Source organism: Anolis carolinensis, chromosome 4 (genome assembly GCF_035594765.1).
Source record: "Anolis carolinensis isolate JA03-04 chromosome 4, rAnoCar3.1.pri, whole genome shotgun sequence".
NCBI classification, from domain to species: Eukaryota; Metazoa; Chordata; class Lepidosauria; order Squamata; family Dactyloidae; genus Anolis; species Anolis carolinensis.
Genome location: NC_085844.1, coordinates 24,236,742 through 24,263,230, shown reverse-complemented (window position 1 = coordinate 24,263,230; position 26,489 = coordinate 24,236,742). Strand labels below are relative to the sequence as shown.

Sequence of the window (26,489 nt, the reverse complement as noted above, 5' to 3'; positions counted from 1 at the left end):
AAAACAACATACATGTGCTATGAAGGGTGAGCATGGATAAAAAGATAGGGTCTGGCTAAGGAGGAACACAGGTTGCATAAATGTCAATAACTGAAGTGGCATCATGACACCATTGGAGATAAGGCATGAAAGTGTTTGTGTCCCTACTAATATCTTTTTGCTTAAATAATGCCATTGCTTTGAGAAAACAGGTGAGTATGATCATGACCATAACTATGGCAGAGATCCTGCATTGTCATCATAACTGCAACAATGGGACTCAGACATTGCAGTTATGACTGTCAATGACCCCCTAAACTTATCTTTGTAGCCTACAGTGCCTAAACAGATTTGCTGGAGATCAGCATTCTGGGACATATGCACCACACTCCAGATTGTGAGGTACCTTGAGAGTAGACAGTTGGAATCTTGTTTCAACTGCTTTTCCAACATCTTTTTCTAGCTCTCTAATCTCCAGTACCTCAGAAATACTTCAGATAGAGCAATACCAGGCCACCAAGGCAGAAGGATTAAATTCAGTTGTTCTTTACAAATGAATCTACAGCAGTTATGATCTTGCAAGTCCACCTTACAATATTGCAACTGCTGAACAAGATGTCAACTTAACATCTTCTGGACAGCTATTTTAAAGTAATAGCTCTCATAGTTTGGCTTAGTGTTATGGCGAATTGTCTTCCTGGACATACTCATTTCAGAAATGGCAAAAGATAAGAAGAGGAGGTCCTGGTATTTATTGGGTTCAGGTGAGATCAATTGATACAGATACCCATCCAGACATTAATCCCAGAGCCACCATTTTGGAAGGCAACCATTTCCAGATAGTGCAAGTTTGTATGAACTAATCCATCTTGACTGGCTTTTTTTCAGAACAATTAGTCCATGGCTTGTCCACCAAAAGTTCAAATATCAATTTGGCAGTGTGAAGCTTTTCTTATAATGAAGAAGCTGAAATCTTCATGTGACCTGAATTACAGAGCCAACAGTGGAAGAATCTTTGGAAAGCAACCCCATGTAGTAAAGACTTACAAATACTATAGTAACTTAAAATGGTTATTAGCTCAGGATCGCATTATTATCACACTATAACATCAAGCTATTTATATTTGGGGGGGGGGGGGCGAAAAAGCTTTCAAGAGCATATACTGCAGAAAACATAGTTATTTTCTTCACATGTTTTGTTCTCCCAAATCAAGTATTGAAATTAGTTTGAAGTGACCCTGATAAAGAAGTCCTTGGGAATCCCCACCCACATCCAAATTGGTTACTGAAATATTGCAGAAAGGGGCTGAGGCATTATTTCCAGTGTGTGTGTAATAACCTTACAATGCAACAACGCCTGTAGAGTAATTATATTGTGATGATCAAATGGCATGGTGTGACAATTTCCCCATACTGCAAACTTGAGGCTAAACAGCTTCCCTACTTAGTAATTTTCATATTGAAGAATTCGTTCATTTTAAAATTAAATTCTCCTGCCTGTGTTTCAGCCCATATACATGCATTTAATGGAGCATATTCCTACAAAAGTGTATCTTGCATTGTAGCTTTATTAAAGTTTCACTGATGGAAATATTAGGACACTTATTTCAATGCCAACCCTTCTAAAATGTGAAAAAACAAATACTGTATGATGCAAATCATTATCAGAAAGAAAACATTTATTTTGAAATTACAGACAAGCTCACAAGCACCGTAATTATGCTACCATTTAGTAAAAGCAATAAAAGTCACCTTTTGTCTGACATGCTGCATACAAGTAGCTGCCTATAGTGATTTTTTACAACTGTTATAAACCTCACTTTTTTAAAAACTGAAGAGCTGACATAATTTGAACTAAGGTTTCCTGAAGGGTGATGCTATAATAATATTCTGGGAGTCGTATACGCCCCATTGAGAAGTTAATTTGTCATTCTAACCCAACTAGCAAATTTGTAAAGGTCAGCAAAGACTGTTTGTCAAAGTGAAATATGTCAGCTGTTTCATGTTTTATTTCCAAGAGACGAATCATTAAACCATATTAGGTTTTCTTTTCTTATAGGGAAAATTGACTTTTTCATTGGACAGATGGTGGGAAAGAGCCCAATCTGTCTGAAATCATTGCAGAATTTGCTGTAATTGTGCTGGACTTGCTGTTGGAATAGATGTTTGCTTTCAAAATGAGAGCTTTAGTCCACAGTAGGTTTGCATAGGGTGTTTGTGGGAAAGGTATATGTTACCATAGCCCTGAGATTTGTGGGCCGCATTAACTGCAAACTCTAGTCCATGAAGTAAAAATAATTGAGACTCAATTGCAGATCATACTTGCAGACATTAGTGGAAACTCATTTTCGTGTAACTGTATACTTGTCCTCCACATCTTCCGAGATTTCCAGAAGCCAATCAGAAGCTGTATTAGAGCTCAATAAAATGCAGTTTGAACAGTTAAATTGTTCAATAAGATCCTTCTCAAGATCAGAATGAACACTTGTATGAATGAAATACAACTTTTTTTAAATAAAAAAAACAGAGAGATTTATATTTCAAGCTTATATTAAACCCAAAAACAGATGCTCAAGCCTTATGAACAGGACATTCTAGTCGATAGTGTAGTTTTAGTGGTTTTAGTGTTAGGCACCTCATCACATTGAGAGGGAGAAACATGCGTGACCATCCCTTTAAGAGTAGAGAATCGCCCCTCTTATATCAGCAGTCCCGTTTCAAGTTCTGCCTCCCTATCTCACTCACACATGGAAACTTAAGAGCTGGCAATACATTCATCTTTTACATTCATCACAAGGCCAGTATTACTTTTTTAAAAAAATCAGGAGAAACAACAATATCCGAAATATCTGCACCAATCTCCATAGGATACAGTGATCCAGGTTAAAACCATTTCTTTCCATGGGATCCTATTGTTCTGTATCAAACAAAATAATAATAATAATAACAACAATAATAATAATAATAAATCTGCATGCATTATTTGCCGATATATCACACAGTCCTAGACACTTGGGAAGTGTCTGACGTGTGATCCAATACAACAGCCAGCAGAGTGTCTGCTATGGACTCATCTTGTTGTGTTTCAAATAATAATAATAAAACTTTATTTATATACCGCCCTATCTCTTCAAGGGACTCAGAGCGGTTTCCAGCATACCAGGAAATATACAATCAATTTAAAATATACAACAATAAAACATTATACACATATCCAAGAATACTTAAAACTGATAATTATAAAACACATAACCCAAGATAAAACCTAATGATAGGGTTCCATCAATAAAACTGGATACAGTAGCCAGGATTTAACATTAGAGCGGCCAACTGTAAAGTGCTAGACGTGCCAGGTATTCCAATACAGTGTGGGCAGGGATGGATAAAATGCTAAGCAGAGGCATAGCTAGAGAGTCCAAGGAGCTCTATTCAAAGATCTGTTTAAACCATAGGATTCAAGAGACTGCTGGTGGTTAGGCAATGAAACAAGACTGAAACTTGTGGTGGTTCCCATCATACCTGTTTTTTAGTTGTAAACATGAGAGTAAAGTGTGACAAGGGGTAGGATCTCTGAACACGATTGCTGGCCCATCTTCAGGGTTATTTATTTATTTATTTACGGTACTTCTACCCCGCCCTTCTCCCCTGGAGGACTCAGGGCGGCTTACAAATTGGCAACACAGTGCCATCACATCAACAATACAATACAAAAGGCATTAAAAACTAAAAACATTTAAAACATCATAAAAACCAATATACAATAATAAAACATTACCATGCACCGAGATAATGTCCTTTCATTCACTAGACCTTGTTAATCCAGAATCTTAAAAACTGACCGTGTCAAGCTCGAAAGTTCATTCATTGAACGCTTGAGCACATAGCCATGTCTTTAGTTTTTTTTCTGAACCCTAGAAGGAAAGGAGCCTGCCGGATGTCACTGGGGAGGGAGTTCCACAGCCGAGGAGCCACCACCGAGAAGGCCCTGTCTCTCATCCCCACCAGCCGCGCCCGTGAAGCAGGTGGGATCGAGAGCAGGGCCTCACCAGATGATCTTAAAGTTCTTATGGACTCATAGGAGGAGATACGTTCGGATAGGTAAATTGGACCGGAGCTGTTTAGGGCTTTGTAGGTCATTTCTGCCTCTTTTCAACCCTGGAACATGTGATGAGCTCCATGCCTCTCCGCGCTTGAAAAGAGGCTGAAGTGTCCTACGAGAATAGTGACTGTACTTTGCTAAAAAGAAAAAAAGAAAAATCATGCCCTCCCATGTAAAATTCTGCCCCTCTAATTGAAATTTCTTTTCACCCCAAATTTCTTGTACTGCCATTATCAAATTCAATCTTCAGTTGAGCTTTTAGAAATACAATTAGGCAAAGTTAGGCAAATTTAACAAGGGAATTTGAATGCAGCAAATATAAGGACCTTGTCACACGGCCTAGCAGGGCCATTCTGTCTCGCTGGCTTTCACCAGCAAAAGGGAAACTGCACGAGGCGACTTGTGGCACCCTGCGCTCACTCCCTCCTCCCCTCATCACACTCCATCACATGGCAGAAAGGGTGGCAATGCCCGTTGCCCCACCACCCTTTCTGCCATCACACAGGCTGTTGAGGCCAAAAGTGCAGGTAGCTTTATTGGAATTACCCGCACAATGCTATCCTCCCTGTAGTGCCCTTTCCACTATGAAAGGAAAGTGGGCAGGGCCTGCTATGCATCGTGTGATGGTGCACGGCAGGCCTCACCAGAACCTCGCATGAGGGCGGCAAAATGGGGCATTTTTGCCCCGTGTGAAGAGGTCCCAAGACTTCTAGATGTGAATTATTTTCAGTGTCTCGCATTCTTAGATGCTTGAAATTTTAAGACTAAAAATAAATTTGTTTGGGGACAGAATTCTTTTTAGGAGGGCAGTGGCTCATTTCACTGCCCTTCCCTTGCTATGCTCATGGGAACAAATATGGAGCAGATGCTCTGATTCCATTTTCTAGGGAAAAGTGAGAAAGAGAGAATTTTATTTGCCAATATAAGCCAGACAGAATATATATTTTAATGCCCCTGAATACTGGCTACAAGTCATGAGCTGATTAAAACTTTCTTGCTGGCTCATTTGCTAAGAATTAGGGCCAAGAACCAATGAACCTTTGGGATGCTTCCAGGGGGAGGATACTTCATACTACCAGTCAAAAGACATGGTTCACTATACTGTCTTCTCTTAACATAATTTCTGTGGATAGAAATAAGGCAGAAGAAGCTGCCAAATACTGAAGGATACTTCACACTACCAGTCAAAAGACATGGTTCACTATACTGTCTTCTCTTAACATAATTTCTGTGGAAAGAAATAAGGCAGAAGAAGCTGCAAAATACTGAAGATGACATTGCTATCTGGACCACCTGAAAAATTCCTTGAATGAGGCAGTATGATTACACAATAAAATTGATTTTGATTGCACAATAAAAGCAACATTGCACAGATGTGAACATAAATATCTCTTCTCTCTAGAGCACAGAACAAGAATTTATAGCATATTGTTAATGACTAAACATTTCAGACATTATAGATCAGCTCATATGTATAACTCAAGGAAGAACAAAAATGTGGGTGTGCTCATATATCATGGATATTCCACCGCACAATCTTGCCATAGCATTCCCTTTCCATTGTGCCAGTAGCCCTGTTAAAAGTGGCCATACGACCTGTCAGAACAGCTTGTGAAATTTTGTTTCAGTTTTCAAGATTACTGCATCGAGGCATATTTCATTGGCAAAGGGTTCACGGTGCTTTTGGCCTCACATTCCAGGAAATTGCTCAGTGAAGCCAAACCTTTCGCCTAATAATACTATTATATGTTCCCACTTCAATTACAATTATACCTTGCAGTTAATGGAAAAAACCCACTTGAAATTATATGAATTAGCAGCCAAAACTATCAACACGAATAGCGATAAAACTGGCAACAGTGTTAATAATGTTGCCTGAAAACACCATGGAACAGAGAGCAAACTGAATACATTTCTTAAAAATATATATTATGAATAAGAAAAGGTTTTTCAATGTGCTAATATTGACATAAGACATTGCTTGAGCACAATCATTTTAAATTCTTTTACAAAGGTCACTGCAGTGTCCTATAGTTTTGTTCACAGTTATTAAGTCTTAAATACCTGTACTCTATTTCATAGAATCATAGAATAGTAGAGTTGGAAGAGACTTCATGGGCCATCTAGTCCAACCCCCTGCTAAGAAGCAGGAAATTGCATTCAAAGCACCTCCGACATATGGCCATGTGAATGGTAATTCCATAGTTATGCTATAGATGCATTCATTAAGGCTATCTTAACTCCCAAGAGAATAAGGTGAAAAACAGGCAACCCACTTTTTTTCGTCTCTCCAGCCCCAAGCTATTACTGCCTTCCCTGCAAGAATCATAGCTTTGAATAGATCTTGATATTTTACATTAATCTTATTGTTCCCTAATATCCCCATCAACATTAATTCCATGTTTACTTGGAGTGATATTCTGAATAATTACTCTATTTTCCCCGTTATTTTTCCCCAAAATGTTTTTATCCTTGGACATTCCCACCACATGGGCATACCATCCCTTGCCTATTCCACAATGTCAACAATATCAGCTCCCACTTGCCTTTTGTATCAAATTGATTTTTGTTCCAGTGGAGGGTTCTTTCCGTTTTGTGCCATCCGAATGGATGGTACAAATCAAAAACACAAATTAAACAAATGGTACAAATACCACACACAACATTACTAAACACCAAACTAATCATTTCTTTTTTTTTTAATATATATTTTTATTGAAGTTTTACCTTATAAGATAGAGTAAATTAACATTGAAAGAGTGAGAACATTTGATTGTATAGAAAGTGGGAAAACTGAGATTTAAAAAGGATCAAAAAGAGAGAGAGAGAAAACCAAAAACCAAAAACAAAGCTAAAATGTCCATATTTATATAAAAAAGAAAAAAAATCTGAACAAATGGCGATATAAAAATGCATTTCTGAGAAAGATAATAGTGCAAGTGGTGTTTAACTCCATTCTAGCCTGTTACTAATCTAAATTTAGGATGAAAACTGCCTTGTTTGTTGTGTTGTCGAAGGCTTTCATGGCCAGGATCACAGGGTTTTTATATGTTTTCCGGGCTGTATGGCCATGTTCTAGAAGTATTTTCTTCTGACATTTCGCCCACATCTATGGCAGGTATCATAAGAGGTTGTGAGGTATGGAGAAACTAAGTAAGGAAGGTTTATATATATCTGTGGAAAGTCCAGGGTGAGAGAAGAACTCTTTGTCAGTTGAAGGCCAGTGTGAATGTTGTAGTTAATTACCTTAATTAGCATTGAATAGCTTCATCTCCTAGCCTCTTCCTGCCTGGGGGCATCCTTTGTTCAGAGTCGTTAGCTGCCCCTGGTTTCCATGTCTGGAACTTGTTAGTCTTGGTGAATGGCCTATGATAAGTGGAAAAAAAAACACAAGTATAATTCTGTATCTTAAAAAAATATTACAGACTTGTACTTTCTTCTCACATATTCTTTGTAGAGTGTTCACAGTCCAATTATAATCAGCCAATAGATTCCCACCTCTTTTCCTTTTCTTGGCAAAATTAAACATAAAAATTAAAACATATGCAGCAAAGAAAGTGTACTTAGTTATCCAGGGCTTGAGCTTGGGAGAGGAATCTTTGTTAAAGCTTCACTGTAGGTGTTCTTCTGGCAAGTAATAAGAGTACTCCTAGCAATAATATTTTTGCTAATAGAAGAGAAAACGGGCACATCCTGTCCAGCCGGACTATTGAACAAGCTCAGAAAACACAGGAAGCAAAGATTATTTTTCTACAGAATTATTAATAACAAAACCCATATAAAAATCAAATTGAATGCATTTTGGGAAGCCTTGTTTTAGACATCAATTGAAGTGTTAATCAGCAGCAGCTGCTTTAATTTTGTATCTTAAAACATTTGAGTTTCATGTGTGTTCCCAGCATGGTAGAGAGTGGACAACCTTAAACATCCAAGCTTTTTTATTTTATTTTAGATTTGTCTAGTAAATACTGAGATTGAGAGTTTAATAGTTCTTCCATTCAACACTCTGAGATTTGTTCTAAAGTGAGTGGCTTTAAAGCTGAGCTGTCAATGAGGACTGGATCTGAGAATACTGTAAAAATTTGTATTGGCTCTAACCAACACACACACAGAGAGCTATGAAAAGTTCCCTTTTGTACTCCTTCTCCCAAATTCTTCCAGTTAGCATGTAGTAAATCTTTTACATTCTTGCCTGACATGCTTTTGGCCAGTCACTAAGGACCTCATCACATTGAAGTCCAGAAGCATCTTCTCAGGGCTTCTCGGTGCTGTCAACACGGAGTCCCCCTGGGCCCATTGGATGTTGCAGGGCTACTTCCAGTGGGGCTCCATTGGTTGCAGTGTGTTTCCACTGAGAACTGTAGCCCAGAGGGGTTGGATATACACCTGACTCCTCATAGAAGAAGCCAGGGAGGAAGTGGGAGGAAGTCAGCGACAGTTGGGAAATGACATGGGAGGGGATCTCACAACCACCAATGGTAAGGGCACAAAGCTTTACACTGCCCCATGGTTTTCCCCATTGTCCCCTGGCTTCTCGATCCCAGTGTGATGAGGTCCTAACCTATAATTGCCAGGATAAAAATTGGACTTTTAATGGTTGAGGTGGTATTGCATGTTATGCAACCAGGTAAACAAGAAACACACTTTTCTACACAACCACTGGAGAAGATACAGGAGCCCTTTCCACTATTAAGCTGGCAACCTTATGTAAGTGCCATTGGTGCAGTATGCCCTCTCTAAACATATAAATCAGAGCAGGATATGACATCCCTTAGAGATTACATTGATTTAACTGGTGTAGAGATGTCACAGACTGAATTTGAGTCCTTCTTTTTCTGGTAGAAATGAACTCTGTTATGGGGCTATTTTCTGAGCTGCGAGCTCATGCTCAACATTTTGGTACTAAAATAATTAGGTGCAATTTGCTTAGTGTTTCTGAGAATTGCAGGATAATAATTGTGCTTCAGGTTATTTCTATTCTAATTGCTTATTATAATTTCTTTTAATGAGGTGAGGGAAATGTTTTGCTCCGGACAAACTAACCAAAGTCATTTTGGTAGGGTGAAGCAACAATTATAGACATTTACTGTGATTATTTCTCTTCCTTGGAATGTTGTTTTAACACAGTTTAATTTTATTTCCTGCCAAAAAACATATTTCTTTTTCACTAGGGCGGCCAATGTGCATCTGAATTGTCGGATTTAAGTCAGCATGGAGTTCACTCCAGTATCTATGTGATGTCCAGTGTGTCGGTGTGTGGTCCTTCTGTACAACATGACTCCTATCTTGGAGATACAAATGCACCTTGTCTCAAAAGCCATAAAGTGTCTACAGAAAGCTGAAAGTAAATTCAGGCTTACTGCCAACTTTCCAATGGGCTCAGGGCTGAGTCTAACTGAAGAAAAGAACCCAAGAATGCAGTGCTGGCTAGGTTGAGGGGGGAAATGGACAGAGACTGAAATGCAGGTGCAAACAAGAAAACAAGGATTTGGGAACCTTCTAGAATGCACCAGAAGCCTGGGTCACTTCTGCTCTGGACAGGATATTTTGGGATATTTTTGCCCTGGATACATAATGTAGTTGCTGAATCTTGAGGCCAATGTCTAGATCAGGGGCCCCCAAACTAAGGCCCGGGGGCCGGATGCGGCCCTCCAAGGTCATTTATCTGGCCCCGCCCTCAGTTTTAGACTTAGGCTTGCCCAAAGTCTGAAACGACTTGAAGGTATACATCAACAACAGCAATCCTAATTAACTTGACTATCTCATCAGCAAGAAGCAGGCCCACACTCCCCATTGAAATCCTGGTAGGTTTATGTTGGTTAAAATTGTTCTTATTTTTAAATATTGTATTGTTCTTTCATTGCTTTGTTTTTGTTTGTTTGTTTTGCACTACAAATAAGACATGTGCAGTGTGCATAGGAATTTGTTCATATTTTTTTTTCAAACTATAGTCTGGCCCCCCAACACTCTGAGGGATCTTGGACCGTCCCTCTACTTAAAAGGTTTGAGGACCCCTGGTCTAGATGGTTTAATCTATCTTCAGATTGGCCTGTCCCTTTCTTCCTGTGTTGCCACTCTGGTTGGCCACAGTGCTCCCTTTGAAACCTGGCAGTTGCCTACCTTGACTGCTGAGGTCAAAATGGGATGCAGATGGTGGCATCAAGGAGCATGAAGAGTGACCCCTTCTTGTTTGTCCTTTCTTGTTTAAAAAACAAAGTACAACCAAGTACTCGATTTCTTCCTAATCTTCAGTTTGGATTGCTACAAAAATAAAACAGCTTGTATGACTGATTGTGTACCAAATACTAAGTACAATTTCTGCTATCTTTTCATACTGTTTTGCTTCAAAATGCAAATCAATACCAGGAAAATCAGATGAATGGTGGTAGTGTTTATCTAGATAATGGATTGGGCCAAAACAGATCAAATCTTGCTGTCCAGACAGCGGTGAAGTTCCAGAATATGCTGGAGGTTTTTTTTGTTTTTGTTTTTTGCAGTGTATCCCTCAACTTTGCCTAAAGCAGAACATATTTGGGTAAGGGTAGAAAACCCGGGGATACTCATCAGAAATCCATGTGTGTTGTGAAGACAGTCAGTGCTGAATTTGAGGTGAGCACAGTCCTGAGTATCTCAGATCCAATGCTCTTTTCCTGGAAATACAGAATCATAGAGTTGAAGGAGACCACAAGGTCCATCCAGTCCAGCACTCTGCCATATAGGAGATCCAGTTAAAGCACTCCTGAGAGTGCTTCTGTTTAAGGAGAATCCAACACACCAAGACAGCATATTCCACTGTTGAACAGCTCTTATCATCAGAAAGTTCATTCTAATGTTTAAGTGGAATCTGTTTTCCTGTAGTTTGCCATTAATGTCTCTTTTTAGATAAACTACCATCCACCATGAATGTTCTTCTGTTTTAGTATTCTTGACCACAGGATCACACCAGATATTTCTCAAAGTTTACTAAAATCAGCTTTTGTAAATCTATAATGTATGTCTGACTATGCTTGGCATTAGCTTTCCAGAATAACATGAGCACTCCCACCTAAGAATCCTGCCACTACCACCCCGTTAACCAGATAATCGCTTTTGGTTACTATCAGATTTCAAAGAGATTATTCCTTTTTTTTTTTTTTTGCCTCTTCCCTGCAAGGCAAATGAGGAATTTGTTGGACATAATCTTCTTGCCAGAATTTCACTTCCAACAAGTGTCAGGGAGGTTGAAATCTCCCATTACTGCTACAGCTTTCCATTTTCAATGTGTGGTCATCTGTACTGAGATTCCTTCTGAGATTGCTCTTGTTATTCAGTCTGTTCTTATGCTTGCCTGCTCTGTTGGCACATAGCAACTGGAAACTCTGATGCAACCCAAACTACAACAGTAGCAATGTGCCCCATTGGACATGAGCACCTGGGGTATGTGTTGATATATGCAGTGTCTAATTAAGTGTTGGTTTGTCCTTGGCCTGTCTGGCATGATCATGAGCAAGCAGGTGAAACCTGCCAAATGTCCAGTTGATTTGCCTGCCACCCACTTTGAAATCTGGTCTCCAGACTTCATTTGGTTGCTTTCATTTCTTGTTAAGTTTTCCTAAACAACGTTGTTGGCAAATCAGTAATTTGTTCAAGTACCAGTTTTGCAAGGTCCCAGCAGCAGTAGGATACATATAGCTGTCAAGCAATACATAAAATTACCCATGATCTCAAATATCCACATGTGTATGTCTAGGAATGTATCCCCCATGGATATGGGGGTTGTATGACGGGGTGTGTGAAACGGAAGAAATCTGTTCTGTTTTTGTTTTGATTTTGGGTGCCCCCACTATTCTGTTTTTAGGAAGATTCCAGGAGATTTTGGGGGGATGTTCGGATTGTTAATTCAAAAGCCTGAGTTCTGTTTTCATTTTGGTAGGATTCGTTCCTTTGTCACCAATGGGGAAACTTTAGTGGCTCATTTCTCCGTCATTTGATAGCTATAAGTCTGCCATGTTTCATGATGTTTAGCTCATCCACTGTTTTTTTGGAAATTTTAATTTTTTTAACAATAACATTTTTAAAAAACTACAACAAGGATTTCTGGGATTTAAAGTCCAAAGCAGCATGAGCCACAAGAGGGGAGGAGAATGGACAGAACCAGCTCTTTGGTTAACTGAGAAATATGATGCAGCTGGCTGCATTCCAGAACATTCAGGGGGCTCGTTTCTCTGCCATTTTCAGGGCTATCAGTTTGAAACATGCTTCGGTGGCAAAGCGTGTTAAAGCACTGAGCTGCTAAACTTGCAGACCGAAAGGTCCCAGGTTCAAATCCCAGGAGCGGAGTGAGCGCCCGCTGTTAACTCCAGCTCCTGACAACCTAGCAGTTCGAAAATATGCCAATGTGAGTAGATCAATAGGTACTGCTCCAGTGGGAAGGTAACGGTGCTCCATGCAGTCATGCTAGCCACATGACCTTGGAGGTGTCTACGGACAACGCCGGCTCTTCAGCTTAGAAATGGAGATGAGCACCAACCCCCAGAGTCAGACATGACTGGACTTAACATCAGGGGAAACCTTTACCATTACCTTTACACTTGTAGGACATATTAACAACCATAAGCCCCCCCCCTCCCCAAGTTTCAGAACATTTTACTAACCCACTGATTTTTGGGAATTTAAAAAAGTATTTACCAATAACATTTTTAAAAAGCTAGCTATTTTTGGGATTTGAAGTCCAAAACAGTGTGTGCCACAGGAGGGGTGGAAAATGGACTGAACCAGCCCTCTGATTAGCTGAGAAACATGATACAGCAAGTGTGGCTTGTTGCTCAGCCTCATCATCCCCACCATGGAGAGACTTCAGCTAGTGTTTGCAAAACAAACAAACGGTCAGAATACTAATGATGAAAAATAAGTCTGATTCAAGGATTAAAAAAAAATAGCCGAAAGATTAGGCAGCCTGTTTTTCATTCTGGGAAGACTCTAAATGGGTCCTTCCTGGTCTGTTTCTGGCAGCTCGGTTGCTAGATCTTTGAAATTATCCAAAATCTGAATCGACCAACAGAATTATGCACACCCCTATTGAGAACTCCTATTGGTTTCCATGGCTGAAAAACATCTTTTTTTATTTGTCACACACTCTCCCAGCCTCAGAGGAAGACAAAAGCAACCCCCTTCTGAACAAATCTTGCCAAGAAATCCCTGTAATAGCTTGTCATAAGTTGACATAAGTTTTAAACAACTTGAAGGAACACAACAATAATATGTTCCCTTTCGTGGACTTAGCACAGTTATGGAGTGGGGTGAGGAAGGAGAGAGGCTACAGCCCTTGAGCTTTTGAGGTTGTAAGGATAGTCAAACAGAAACACTCACTTCATTTATTTGAATGAGTAATGGTGAAATCATTAAATAAATTATCTGCCAATGTTTATTTCAGTCTACCTCATGTATTCTCCTTTTGAACATGTTGCTCCAACACACTTTTTTCCCCCTAGAAGAGACAAAAAGAGAGAAAGAAATTAAATCCAACCTCACTCTCCAGCACCTAGTGTTATTGTAATGCTATAGTAGAGATCTAAAATATACAGAAAGTCAGAATATGTTTTTTTTTTTTAAATTATGACTCTCATGGGCCCCGTAGCTCAGCCCTACAGTACATATGTTGTATATTAAGGTAGTGGTTCACAATTTGTTTTTGTTGGAAAGTCCTTTGGGATAGATAGCAGGTGGGCCTCCCATTTTCCTCTCATCTGGAGCTATCTTCTGGAGTGAGTAAAAGCAAACTGGAATGCTGTGGGAGCAAAGAAACAGAAACTCAGAAGCAAGGAGGCATGTCTGACTATGGCTCTTCCCCCCACCTTCTGTGAAGCTAAATTTGAGTCTCATTCTACCTCCCACATGGTGCATTGTAATAAACACAATGCTGATCAAGATAAAGTTGGGGCTTGAACCTTCAGTACTTTGTACTGAAGGTCTGATGTCTGCTCAATTTATCCTCTGTTGCTTCACTTTCTCTGCAATGTTTAAAATGCTTTGGTTTTTCTATTCCGTCTTCATCATCTCCACCCCTTTATTCTCAGCTTGCTGTAAACTGAGTTTAAAGTGCAAAAGTAGTTGACTTAGGACTTCATCAGATGGAGCTGTGGAAAACGGGGGGAAGCGAAGGAAATCTAGTTTAGAATTGTCTTCTTTGTGTGGGATTCTGTCTTTTAAAAAGATGGAAAATGTATTTACCCCATCACACAGGATTGCCTCCTCCTGCCTCTAGTTCAACTAGAGGAGAAAGATGGCATCATTCTTAAGGCAGACCCCCTTCTCTGGGCTCCTCTCCTTTCCCTTCCAATCGCCTTAATCTTAATCGCAGTAGTCAGATACCTACTAAGCACTAGAACTTACTGTAGGGTGGTGGTGGTGGTAAGGAAAACAAAGTTAAAAAGCACAATTTCAGAATGACTATGAAGGAGGAATGAGAGGAAAACAAAGTGGTGATATCTTGAAATTGCAGTATTTCTAATGTTTAATTTATTTAAATGAAAGTACCATGCCATATTTATGAAACAGGATTTTGGGAGTCAAATGTCAATGCTTGGTAGGAGACTGCCCATAGGAACACCCATTACTCCACATTAATGAAACAATTCAGCATGGGCAAATTGGACAGATCCTATCCTACCCACCCACCCACCTCTCCACACAAGCGTTTCTAAATACAGTAGAGTCTCACTAATCCAAGCCTCGCTTATCCAAGCCTCTGGATAATCCAAGCCATTTTTGTAGTCAATGTTTCCAATATATCGTGATATTTTGGTGCTAAATTCATAAATACAGTAATTACAACATAACCTTACTGTGTATTGAACTACTTTTTCTGTCAAATTTGTTGTATAACATGAAGTTTTGGTGCTTAATTTGTAAAATCATCACCTAATTTGATATTTAATAGGCTTTTCCTTGATCAGTCCTTATAATCCAAGATATTCGCTTATCCAAGCTTCTGCCGGCCCGTTTAGCTTGGATTAGTGAGACTCTACTGTACTTCTAAAAGAGATGTTTCATCAAAGAACTGTTTTAGAAGTGTTTAAAAATTGGGGTGGAGGGAATGCTTGTGAATACAGGCTAGCCTTCTGCATGCTCCCCTGTCAGTTTTGTTTTTCAGCTTCTGATTGACACCCTGACACTTGACCTCGGGTTTGCTAGTCAACCATGATGTCTCAGCTCTCTGTGTGAATTATGACATTGACATTATCACAAATCTTTTTTTAATTCCAACAATAATGACAGTCTGCATAACACCAGGGAAACATTTCTAATAATGTGCTCATGTCTTATTGATGGCCAGAATTGTCACTACATTTCAGTTAAAGTGAAATTTGAAACAAATGTAGGGTGCACTTATTATTTAATGAAGTGTAAGGGGTGCCAAGAGTTGATAATATGGATGCTGTTTCCTAGAAAAGTTTTGCACATCCTTTATTTTAATGGTTCTCAGACTCTGGTTCTCCAGATGTTTTGGATTTCAGTTTCTAGAAGCTCCAGCCAGGAGGGACACTACTCAGGAATTCTGGGCGCTGATGTTCCAAACATCTGGAGGACCAGGTTCTGACAACCACTGCCTTCATTCATACCTCCTTAACTGAAATTCAAAACTCTTCCCTGATGTAAACACTTGAAGAATTTCATGAAAAACTACAAGTGTTTCAGTATGGCAATTGAAATATTGCATTAATGGTACTCCATGTTGCATTCATGGTACCCTATGTTGTATGTTTCTGTATGTGGAATGCGCCAGTATGGTGTAGAGCTTTGAACACTGGACTAAGAATCCTGGGAGATCAGAGTCCAAATTGCCATTCAGCCATGGAAGCTTTTTCAATAAATCACCTTCTCTCAGCCTAAATAGGAAGGCAAAGGACAAATCCCCCCTTAAAAATGTTACCAAGAAAGAAGGAGTTAATTTGAAGGCACACAATAACAATAAATAGGAAACACGGTACCCTATTTCATACATTTGGAAGGACTTTTGTGCTTTTAGTTGATATGTGAAAGAGGCAGCACAGCAGCTGAAACTTCATCCCTCACTTGTCAAGGGTTCTGATGTACATTTGACCTCCTGCCAACTAAATGGGACAGCTGTATTAATAGAAAAATAGTGGAGCAAGGTTGAGTCTGTCAATCATAAAGTGAAAGTACTAAGTGACACTAGTAAACATCATATTAGCTATTAGTGCCAAGACTCAGAATGTTGGCAGTCTTCCAAGGAGTGTGGGTTCATTTATTTATTTTTGTAATGAAATACTGTATGAGAAAAAATGTAGAAGATTGTAAAATAAGCCTGTAGTTCAGATATTGTTTATAATTACTGCACGTAAGATATTCAGGAAATATTGCCATAGGAAAGAATGAGAGAGAGATTTTGCAAATGTTTTCTTTTCAGTGCTTAAATAATTCTTATCTGTTAAAGTTGTACAATTTATTATTAAGAAAGCCATAAACCATTTGTTAACTGTTTGTGGGCTGAAGGCTTAAAACAAAATGTCCAAATCAGTTGGAATGCTTCATTAGCTATAATAGCGGTTTAATTAAATACTGCTTTCTCTTTGGGTTGCCGTGAGTCTTTCAGGCTGTATGGCCATGTTCCATAAGCTTTCTCTCCTGAAAGCTTTTGGAACATGGGCATACAGCCCAAAAGATTCACAACAACCCAGTGATTCCGGCCATGAAAGCCTTTGACAACACATTGCTTTCTCTTTGTTTGTTTTTATGCTAATAATGTAAATTAACCCCTCAGTGCTGTTGATGGGACATGGTTATTTTCTTCTCTTAAATGTCAATTTTATATGTGGGCAAATGGTCCAAAATCTCATAATATGTGTATGTTGGTGGCAACTACTCACTAGAAAACATTAATAGAGATGGGTGGGGGAAGCACAATGTACAGAAGAGCATTACTCTATAGGTGTCTTTCAACAAATAAGTAACTCTTCCATGCCAACTGAGATATTTAATAGAAAACCTTCTTGGCTCTACAAGGTCAGGGCAGGAGCCTGATTTGCCCCAAGTAAGACTTATAAAGGCTCAGACCAGTGGCAATGTGCTCCTAATGCCAACAGGGCTCTATCTGAGTCTGAAGATCATAGGTAGACAAGAAGGAGTAACAGCATCACAATCAAGACAGAGGCAGCCCTTGAGACCAAAGGCAAGCAGAGAAGACCTCCCTGCAAAACCACTATTTGGTACCATTTTGATGTGGGAGCAGATCCAAGGATTGCTATAAGGCTTCACTACACATAGGAAGTGAGCAGGGGTAAATTGCCAGAGCAACATGGCACCAGCAGCCTCCTCAAGCACTTTAAGAAGTAGAATCATAGAGATGGAAGAGATACTAGCATAGAGATACTAGCAGAGATCACCTAATGCTGTAAGGGGCATATGAAGGATTTGCTAGGATTTCTATGCACGTGTTATTGAATACAGCTCCCATGTGTTCTTAAAATCAGTGGTTGCAAAGGTGTTCAATGTAAATTCAGGAAAAATGTGTTCTCCATTCAATGCAGGGTGTGCTAAATTTAATTTTTACTCAGATAACATTTTTTTAATTAGACTTGGTGTTAATTATTTACGTCCTCACCAGACGGCCTCATCAGACGAACTGGTGGTGGAGGTGCCCCGGTTTGTATAGGGGCATGGGCAATCTGGCATCTCATGCCCCACATCTCCCAGGCCCAACTGAGGACATACGACTTCCCCCCATAGATTGTATGGCAACACAGGAGCTCTCTCATGTTGCCCTGCTGAGCTCTGCCCTCCTTCACTCACAGACCTAGCACGGCTGTGATGGGAGCCAGCCAGATCTGTGGATGATCTGGGTGAAAATTGGTGCATGTTGCCAATTTTAGCCCTTTGTGATGGCATGGTTAAATAACACATGCTGAGAAACAAAAGCTGATTTTTATGTGTCGTCCTTTTTGGCCCTTGTGACAGCATTGTGAGGGATCTGGGATGCTCCTGACCTGGCAATCATATCCATGCAAAGAAAACCAGACATAGACACCTCCAATATTTTGTATGAAACTTAGGTTCTTAGATGTCTTCAAGGAAAACTCTACCCAGTTTTCCTGAAAATAAAACCTACCCCGAAAATAAGCTTTAGCATGATTTTTCAGCATTTTTGAACCTTACTTCAAAAATAAACACAGTTTATTAAAAGCCCTCAAAATAAGCCCGAATGCATCTTTTGGAGCAAAAATTAATGTAAGATTTTGTCTTATTTTCAGGGAAATGGGATACACATTGCTGAAATATAGTTAAGATGTTACCAGAACATGGATAACTTTGGCCAAATTACTTCTGACCAAGAGATGTTCTAACTGTAGTCATAGCTTTCTGTGAGAATTTCCCTGCTGCAACAATTTTCCCAGTGTCTTTAATATTTTTGATAGAAATGTTATTCCAGGTACATATTGAAGCTGAGGGGTGATTACAATAAAAGGAATTGTAAGAGGCTTTCTAGAACTGGGGTCAAACATGACATCTCCATAAATCATTGGTAACCTTAACACAGACAGTCTTATAGAAACTTTCCTGTCTGAGGTAGTATATACATAGGTTAAAATATTCCTTTCATATTTATCTTTCACTCTGAGGCTTGCAGAAACCAAATTTCTGTCATCAATAATTATTAATCTTCCATTTCACTCTAGAGGGAGTTTTAATAAAGCAGCAAGCACCACATTGGGACAGGAACGGGTCAAAGGGAGAGAAGATGTGATCCAAATATACAAAATGAAAGCAAAAAATAATATAAAATCCAAATATATAAAATTGAAGGGGGAAAAAAGAAAGAGAGCTCAGCATAACATCTGTGTGCCACATGTACATAAATCATGATGGGATTCTAAACATTTCTTATTTCACCTATGTGTAACTTGGGTTTTCTAGTTAATAATATACTAAAAACATTATTATTTGCTTTAGTTTGAAGTGACATTTGATCAAGTCTAAAACAGAACTTCTGCAAGCCTTAGCTGCAAATGTGGAAATTATAAGAGTCTTTCAGAACTGGGAACGAGGGAAAGGGCTTTTCATTTTCATTCGATAGAATCTAAAGTGTATGACTGCTCTTCCAGCAGTCACCAGCCAATCCCTCTGCAATGCCTGAAATACACTTAATGGTGTAATGTTAGAAAAAGTTGACCATTTCCGCTACCTTGGCAGCCATCTTTCCACAAAAGTCAATATTTTCACTGAAATAGAACACCGCCCTGGGCTCTGCGAGTGCAGCATTTTTCCAAATGAAGCAGAGAGGGTTTGAGGATCAGGACATCCGTAGGGATGCCAAGGTGCTTGTTTGTAAAACTATTGTCCTCCCAACCCTGTTATATGCATATGGAACGTGGACTGTTTACAGACATCACACTCAACTCCTGGAATGATTCCATCAGCGTTGACTCTGAAAAATCCTGCAAATCTCTTATGAATGTCAATGTCAATGTTCTGGAAGAAGCAAAAACCACTAGCACTGAAGCGATGCTGCTACGCAGTCAACTTCGCTGGACTGACCACATTGTCTGAATGCTCAACCACAGTCTCCCAAAGCAGTTACTTAGCTCCCAACTCAAGAATGGCAAACAGAATATTGGTGGATAGGAAAAGAGATTTCAAGATGGTCTTAAAGCTAACCTTAAAAACTGTGGCATAGACACCAATAACTGGGAAGCCCTGGCCCTTGAGCGCTCTAGCTGGAGGTCAGCTGTGACCAGCAGTGCTATAGAATTTGAAGAGGCACGAATGGAGGGAGAAAGGGATGCTTGTATAAGGACCAAAAAGGAGAAAGAAACATACATTTATTATCTCTGATCTTAGGACAAGAAAGGAGATAGACTAAAGTAGTTTGCCTAAACTTGGTTTCAAGTTTATTATATTTATTTATACCCCACTTTATCTCCCCAAAGGGGACTCAAAGTGGCTTGACATAAAAGCATTGGTATCCAATTTAAAATATACTAATATACAAACATTAAAACAGAATTAAATGCAAACAGCATTTAAAAATTCAGTTTAAATCCATCAAAACATATTCAAAGTTAAAAACCATAGCATCCCCTAACTAGATCTTAAACATCTTCATCTTTAAATGCCTACTTGAATAAAAAGGTTTTATAAAGTTGGTTCTTCTATAAGTCTGTAAGGTAGCAACCACTATTTTAGTTGGAGAGCCATTGATGCTGTGTTCCTTCTTGAAGAAAGGGGAAATGATATCTGCAGTGAAGAACGAAGCAAAATGAAACAAAGGGTATTAAATAGGGTAACAGAACTGGATTCCATTGAATCTTGGAAGCTAAGCAGGGGTCAGCCCTGGTTAGCATTTAGAATGAGAGACCATCAGGGAATACCAGGTGCTATGTTACAGAGTAAGGTAATAGCAAACCATCTTTGAGTATTCCTTGCCTAAGAACCTCCTATGAAGTTGATGTGGCCACCACAAATAAGCAACTTGAGGTACACACAATACAGAAAAGTGAAATAAAGGGAAAGCATTATCAGGACTCAACAGTTTCACAAATCACTTGATACAAATGTTGATGCTTCCAACAATGTTCTCTAAAAATTGGCTAGATAGTTAAACATTTCTAAGGGCATGCCCATGCATTTCAATGGGGAATATGAGAAAGCAAACTAGTATACTGTATCTCTGCCATTTAAATATACAAATCATGCAGATTTTGTGTTTAACTCACCAGAGCTGCATCCTAAAAGACATGCTGAGTTTGAAATTAGATAGCTATTAATTATAAAATTTGTGAAAGTTGAAATGATATAGAAGATCATCTGGGTCTTAATCCATTTGTTACTTCCAAATAGAGTTGTTGAGTACCTTCAAGTCACTTCCTGCTTATTACAGTCTTAAGGCAAACATACCAGGGTTTTTCTTGGCAATATTTGTTCAGAGGGATCTTGCTTTTCTCTGAGGTTGAGAGAGTGTGACTTGTCCAAAATCACCAGTGCGTTTTCATGGCTAGGCAGAGATTCCAACATGGGAGTTGTAGTTCAGTGCTCAAACCACTGCACATGTTGGCTATTATAGGTCCCACTAAATCAGGAGTCTTTTAACTGTTGAATCAAAGGGCCAGTTCACAGTCCCTCAGACTATAGTGTGAAAAACATGAAAGAAAAATACAATATTTAAAATGAAGAATTTTTTTTAATCAACATAAACTTACCAGTATTTCAATGCACCATGTGGGCCTGTTTTTGGCTGATCAGGTAGTGAAGTTAATTAGGATTATTGTTGTTGTTGTCTTCATTCTTTTCAGACTTATGGCAACTCTCAGCCTAAAGTTTAGTGCGAGGGACAGGTAAATGCCCTTGGAGAACCGCATCCAGACTGCATACCTTAATTTGGGGACCTCTGCCCTAAATCAATAAAACCATGGTAAATCAACACTATAGTGACAATGACTCAATGAGTTTACTCTGGATGGAAATGTTATGGTTGAGCCTTATGGCTCCAATACTGGGAGACGTGGTCGTAAGACTCCTCGAGAGTCAGACTCTCTTGAGGAGCGAGAGAGGAAACGGCTGCGGGACTTATTTGCAGAACCAACTGACGAAGACTCCTTTGAGGGTTTTACCGAGGGAATGGAGGAAGAGGTGGTTAGCTCAGAGGAGGATGACATGGAATGGACTCGTGTGAGGGAGGATTTGGGTGTTCCTGGTAATGATAGCATGGGAAGCGACTGGCAGGTTGCAGGATCGGACCCGTGGACGAGTTGGAGGGATGGAACGGGATCCACAGCTGGGGATGCTGTGGGGCGTAGTCAAAGATGTTTTAGCTCTGATGAGGATGATGATGATGAGGCACCTGGAATTAGGGTAACAGCTGATAGCGATGAGGAGTTGTAAACTGGCATAAAATGGGGTCTTGAATTCAGGGCTAATTGCGTTGGGCAAGGTAATCTGGACGAACGCTTGGGCTCTTGTTGGGAATTTCCTGAAGACGGGTGTGTTTCGTTTTCTGAATACGTAAGTTACCAAGGACACTGGGCATAGACGGCGGGAGGAACTGTGTGGGCTTTTGTTGTGCAACCTGTGTTTAATCTTATTAGCTTGGACCTCCGTCGTCTTCTTGACGGACATTAATTGCCTATTCTGGATTGACGCTGGACTGACTGACTACGACCTCGGACTACCCCTTCTGTGGCTTTCGGTGGAATTGGTGAACCAAAGACATCTGTACCTGGCTTTCGACCTCGGACCGGACTGGGACCCTGCTGACCGTTGCTACCCTGATTGAAGCGCTTGGATCCGGATTCTGTTTGTTGCACGGAGGAGTAACAACCTTAGTTACTCATTTGCAGCTTTCGAAGTAGCAGAGAGGAATCTGCTGCCAGCTTTTTATGTTTCTTTGAATCTTTGTTTATCAGCTTTTGTTTGTTCTAATTGCCAGGCTGAAGTAAGCATTTTCTGTTTAACCCGGATTAAACTCCTGTTTAATCCGGTTTATCTTTTGTACCGCTTTTAGTATCAGCGGAGTCTTTTTGTGTATTTTTACACTGAAGGCAAGTGTTTGCCTAGTCCTTTGTTTCATACGGGCGCTTTTTAGTTCTGTAACTTTAATAAACTGTGTTGAACTTTATCTGGTGGCGTTCTGTCCTTGACAGGAAATGACAATTGGGTACAAGCTGTGTCTTCTCGATAGTACCCAAAATTTTGGAAAACATCTGCAAAAGTTGATATTCATAGCTCTTGCCTGAATATATTAATATTCCACATCAAAATGTAAAATATGTAAAAGATGTATCAATAACTTAGATTATTTTAAGAGGCTTTCTTTGGCTTATAATTGCACCCAGTTTATTATTTGTATGCTAATATAGGTAAGCTACAGAACCTATATGCTCATATTTCTCTGAAATCTATGATCTACAATATGTGAGATGAAGAAATGTTAAATAGGACTTTGGGGACTGAGCTCATGGAAGCACCTCTACAATCAGCCAAGGAACTTTCTGAAGCACCACATACATTGAATATGCCAAAATAAGCAATAATAATGCAGGCATGGAGCCTACCAACACAAGGGATAAACAGTCAGAGGCACAGTTGTTGAGTTTACAATATTAACAAAAATCCAAAATTTTATATAACTTCAACTTACTTTGACTCTTTGTCTATAGCTATGAAGAGAGAGTCTTGAAGTTATTCATGGGGTGGATTAATAGTTATTCCAGGCTAAAACCAAAGCTGATCTTTCTATACCTGGAGTGTTTTAGAGGCAGGAATAGACTCATATTCTAAGGCACCAGATTCTATCTGACCTTGGAAGCTAAGCAGGGTCAGCCCTGGTTAATACTTGGAATGGAAGCCCATCAGAGAATACCAGATGCTGTAAACTATATTTAAGAGGAAAGAACTACAAACCACTTTGAGTATTCCTTGCCTAAGAAAACCCTATTAAATTCATGGGATTGCATTAGTCAACACATGACCTGGAGGCAAATACACACACAAGGGGTTCCTAGGTTTTGCTCAACTTGCTAGCCATTGATTTCTGGTGAGCAGAAATAACTTTATAGGTTATTTCTTAAAGCTAGAGTGTTTTGTAGGCAATATCTCTCTCCAGTTTATGAGTCCCAGCTTCTGCTTAGTGGTTGCCTCCAACTCATATCTAGCAGAACAGAGGACTCATTTTTACTTTTTGAAAGCAATTTGTAATACAAGCACTTAATGTGGGTTATATTTTGTTTCTAAAATAGTTTTGGAACCAACACAATTGGCTCTGGCAGGCTTGCACTGCCTTGGTCCTTGAGCAGAGAACACAATATAAAATCAACAGGTGAGCAATGAAAATTCCATAGGAATGTGGAAATTTTAGAGTTCTCTAGAATTCTTCTTTAGGCTAAGTGGCACAAAGAAAGTGTATAATTTGGACAAAGAGACCTGGCAGGCTTACAACCTACCCTTGTTATAGCTGTTAAATGAAAACATCCAAATTAAAGGGAGAATCTCGCCCTTCCCACTAGACCTGGGCAAAGGCAAACTACTGAAGCCTCACTTAGCTTTTTGTAGTCTTCCTTATCAATAACGTTGTCATTTTGAACACTCTGATGTTGCTTGGCCATATATGCCCCAATTTTCATGTCAGTGAGCAAACCTGTCTTCCTCTGGCTGATTTATGGAAATATGCTTTATTGAGTTATTGTATTTGCTGAAGCAGGATGGACAGCAGGTGAGAAGATACAATGAGTTGTAGCAGACATAAAGACTGCAAGGCCTGCTATAAGATGGATTCATGAAAGGGTAACATAATAACCAATGTGTACACCATACTCAGGCTGGTCACATTAAGGGCAATGCAGCTCTAAGATCCCACCTGCCAAAGTAGAAAGCCTGCCTAAAAGAGCAAAGCATGCAATTTAGACTGTGCTCAGACCTTCACGCAGGAATGGAAACCGAAAGACCTATCAAGTCCCAAATAAAAACCAGACCTTTATTTTTCCAGTAATGGAAAACAGCATTTGGCACCCACAGTGGAATTTAGGGTTATTCACTCTAGTCCAAACCGGAAAAAAGGAATCTCCCAGAATAAATAGAAGTGAGAATTAGCCACATAACCAGAGTAACTGGAAGGAGTAGAGAGACCTCAGGAAATAACTAGAATTTGAGCCAAAGCCCATAGAAATGAATGGGTGTTCCCCACATAAGACAATCATGGGAGGGGAAGAGGTCAGCTTTGCTAGCTCAGTTACTCAAGTGTGGAATAATTAGTCCTCATGCATAATTATAAAACACTATAAAGGTTTAACCCCATGTTTTTAATCAAACTGTAGAAATTTAGACTGTATTGATTTTAAGACCAAGGAGGGGAAGATGAAGGGCTGGATGAAAGCAGAATCCATTTTACAGAAATGTAAGATTACAGAAATGTGAATCCCCGTAGTATTAACTTTTGGACCAGGTCATAAATTCTTAGCTGAAGATGCCAGGTCTGTCCAACCTTTCTAATTTAGAGAAAAATGTTTGGAGAGATATAAAAGACCCTGGAATGAGCCCACTCTCTTGAGTTGATTCTTCTGCTGGTGGGGATATGAGCAAATATTTCCCACACTGCAAGATTTCTGTTGAAGATCTAATTCCCTGAGAATAATATCCAGATTCTGATGGTATGCCTGATTCTTCAGTGTTTAATCCAGAATTCCTATCTATCCAATATAATTACTTCCATATTTGGACGTAGGTGACTTGGAAAACTTGCATCTGTGTTCAAAGCCACCAACTTGCGTAGAAGGGGAATAGTTTTAATGAACTATGATTTCTGGAACCACTTTGCCTACAAAGTAATATTTTTGTCATCTGTCAACGGATTTCTCCTAGGAATACAGTAGTGCTAAGATTGCCATGTGTCCTACTTTACAATAGAGTTTCAAATGTTAATAGAAAAGTTTGAACATATTATTTGCTACTGAGTTCAAAAATGTAATCTATTTTTGTTAAGGTTGGGGAAAGGGCATTTTTAACACTCTCAGTTGCTATTATACAGTCGGCTGCCCATATCTATGGGTAAGCTCTCCACTTGGTCCCGAAGAACCATCCACAGATGAGGAAAGCTCTGGAGCTAGGCATCCTCCTGATGATGACTACTAGCCCAAATCTGCATTCTCCTTTTTTTCATGGTCCAAGTGAGACTCAGTATCCTCATTTGAATCAGAGCTGGGAATTCCTTCTCAGCAGGTGTAGTATCCTAAAGTACCAAAAGTCCAGGCTGTTCTGGAGGATCTGTGGTAACCACTTGGCTCCAAAAGACTCAACTTTACTCCTGTTAGAGGACTTCTTCTGTGAGAGAAAGACTGCTCTTGGTAGGGGACTCCTGTGAAAACATGTCACAGTTCTCATCCCTATGATGAAATCAGATCAGAAAATATTATTTTAACCAATATATTCCTATAGAGTTAAAGCCTACAGAGAATTACATGCATGCAGACATCCACACACACACACACAAGTTGTTTGGATACAGCTTCCAGCATCTCTCAGCTTTAGTTCTGTTGGTTAGGGTTGTTTATTGCAGGCTCCTTCTAGAGACCCACACAGTTCCTACACCTTTTTAAGCAATAACTCATTCTTCTTACCATTCAAAGTCATTAAAATAGTAAATTATTACAGTACTCATTAATTTCATAATACATTTCTTTGACCCTTTCTTTCTTTTGGAAAAAAACCATTAAGTTGTTAAAAAAGAATTAAACTTGAAATGTTCCTATCTAAATTCTTTTTCAAACACTACTGAAAATCATATAAAAGTACTGTACTAGAAAATTATACTTGTAACACTACTAAAGCAATTTTGTTGCTATATGTTACATTTCTTTAGAAATGTAGTTTCATTATGCCCCCATTATTCAAAGTGATCACTTGATAGTGGTAACTATCAATAAAT

General features: G+C 39.3%; 1 long non-coding RNA gene across 2 annotated transcripts in view; it reads left to right on the top strand.

Annotated features, from left to right (window-relative positions):
* LOC103278473 (uncharacterized) overlaps window positions 1-22,688 on the top strand; it is a 39,950-nt gene extending 17,262 nt beyond the window's left edge. The window contains exon 3 of one of the 2 annotated variants that reach the window (XR_010005895.1): window positions 9,250-22,688. This is a non-coding gene — a long non-coding RNA (uncharacterized LOC103278473). Of the gene's footprint in view, window positions 1-867; window positions 2,427-9,249 lie in introns of those variants that run through there. The other variant, XR_506079.3, reaches the window with a different exon arrangement.
* The last annotated feature ends 3,801 nt before the right edge of the window (window positions 22,689-26,489 follow it).